The following is a 2,500-nucleotide window of genomic DNA, read 5'->3' as shown; positions in this document are numbered from 1 at the left end:
GCAGCTTGGGCGATGGCAGAAGGCCGGCGTGGAAGCCGCTTGGGCTCTAGCAGAAGGCCGAGGTGGAAGCCACTTTGGGCTGTGTGGCCGGTCGGCCTACCAGGGGCGTGAGAGCAGCTTGGGCGATGGCGGAAGGCCGGTCAGCCTACCAGGGGCGTGAGAGCAGCTTGGGCGATGGCAGAAGGCCGGCGTGGAAGCCGCTTGGGCTCTAGCAGAAGGCCGAGGTGGAAGCCACTTTGGGCTGTGTGGCCGGTCGGCCTACCAGGGGCGTGAGAGCAGCTTGGGCGATGGCGGAAGGCCGGCGTGGAAGCCGCTTTGGGCTGTGGCCGGTCAGCCTACCAGGGGCGTGAGAGCAGCTTGGGCGATGGCAGAAGGCGGCGTGGAAGCCGCTTGGGCTCTAGCAGAAGGCCGAGGTGGAAGCCACTTTGGGCTGTGGCCGGTCAGCCTACCAGGGGCGTGAGAGCAGCCTTGGGCGATGGCAGAAGGCCGGCGTGGGAAGCCGCTTGGGCTCTAGCAGAAGGCCGAGGTGGGAAGCCACTTTGGGCTGTGTGGCCGGTCGGCCTACCAGGGGCGTGAGAGCAGCTTGGGCGATGGCGGAAGGCCGGCGTGGAAGCCGCTTTGGGCTGTGGCCGGTCAGCCTACCAGGGGCGTGAGAGCAGCTTGGGCGATGGCAGAAGGCCGGCGTGGAAGCCGCTTGGGCTCTAGCAGAAGGCCGAGGTGGAAGCCACTTTGGGCTGTGTGGCCGGTCGGCCTACCAGGGGCGTGAGAGCAGCTTGGGCGATGGCGGAAGGCCGGCGTGGAAGCCGCTTTGGGCTGTGGCCGGTCTGCCTACCAGGGGCAAGGAACCACAATAGCATCTACCAGGGGCAAAGCGCAAATTCGGTCTACCAGGGGCAAGAAACATTAATACAGTCTACCAGGGGCAAAGCGCAAATTCGGTCTACCAGGGGCAAGAAACATTAATACAGTCTACCAGGGGCAAGAAACCAAAATTTATTCTACCAGGGGCAAGAAACATTAATACAGTCTACCAGGGGCAAGAAACCAAAATTTATTCTACCAGGGGCAAGAAACATTAATACAGTCTACCAGGGGCAAGAAACCAAAATTTATTCTACCAGGGGCAAGAAACATTAATACAGTCTACCAGGGGCAAGAAACCAAAATTTATTCTACCAGGGGCAAGAAACATTAATACAGTCTACCAGGGGCAAGAAACATTAATACAGTCTACCAGGGGCAAGAAACATTAATACAGTCTACCAGGGGCAAGAAACCAAAATTTATTCTACCAGGGGCAAGAAACATTAATACAGTCTACCAGGGGCAAGAAACATTAATACAGTCTACCAGGGGCAAGAAACATTAATACAGTCTACCAGGGGCTGCATTGACAAGTTCGCACCGTAAGAAGAGAATGCGACTTTTGCAACCTCTTTTTCCTTTTTACATGATATTCTTTTTCTCTATCGGGGAAAACACTGGTGTGCTACATCACTGGAAAGCTAGAAATCCCACTAAAGATTAAGCCATAGTTATAGAGGTAGATATCCCTGACTTATTGTCAGCCACCATTTGGGTTCTTCATTGTGACGCGAATTGTTCAAAAATTTAAATTATGCAAGGGAAGAGTTGCTGTTTTGGGTTTTTTTTTTTTTTTGTATTGGTAAATTTTATTGAATTTTTTTTAAATTAAAAAAAAAATCTTTTTTTTTTTTCTTTTTTACTTTTTTGGTATTTATTATTATTATTATTATCATCATTATTCTTATTATTTTTTTAAGAAAAGAAGGAGAAGAAGGGAGAAGGGGGTGCGGGAGAGCAAAAATAAAAGAAAAAAAAAAGAAAAGAAACAGCCTCTACTTAGGCTGCAGTTCACTTTTCCTCCACCGGAGGGAGCTCCAGCAGGCGAAAATCATACCCCCTCACTCAGAGGGGTTGATTATACAGGGAGGCCTCAAGAGCGGGAGAGCTGAAAAACCCTTTGGGCACGATATCGGGAGAGGGTGATTCGAGACGGCGTAGCTCCAGAGTGGCCGGAGGGAGCCTCGCCAAACTTTCCCCCGACACAAAGGAGACCCTAGGCAGGCCTCGGGCGCTAGGGTTTCAGCCGCAGTATTCTCCGCTCGCGGCCATTTCAGACAGCGACCCTACGGAGACCCTCGGCGAAAGGGTTCCCGACGCTTTCGCGCCGCCCTCTCGCTCTCCAGCCCCGCCGCGAAGCTCCGTAGCCACGCTGTGACGACCGACGGGCATACGTGACCCGCCATCGGAGGGCTCCCGCCAGCCGGCCGGCCGCGCGCCGGCAGCGAGGCGGACGGCTCCTCCGGCCAAGCGGGTTCGAGTGTGACGGCGGGCGAACGCGCGCGCAGCGCAGCGGCGACGGCGCCGCCGGCTTCTCACCGGCAGGCAGGCAAGGCCGGGCGGTTCGGGTCGGGCCCGACCCGGACACCGCCGCCCGGCCGGCCAGGCCCGCGGGAGCACCCGGCCGGCCCGCCCG

Source organism: Corythoichthys intestinalis, unplaced genomic scaffold (genome assembly GCF_030265065.1).
Source record: "Corythoichthys intestinalis isolate RoL2023-P3 unplaced genomic scaffold, ASM3026506v1 HiC_scaffold_68, whole genome shotgun sequence".
Lineage (NCBI taxonomy): Eukaryota > Metazoa > Chordata > Actinopteri > Syngnathiformes > Syngnathidae > Corythoichthys > Corythoichthys intestinalis.
Note: the sequence above shows the minus strand (reverse complement) of the source record.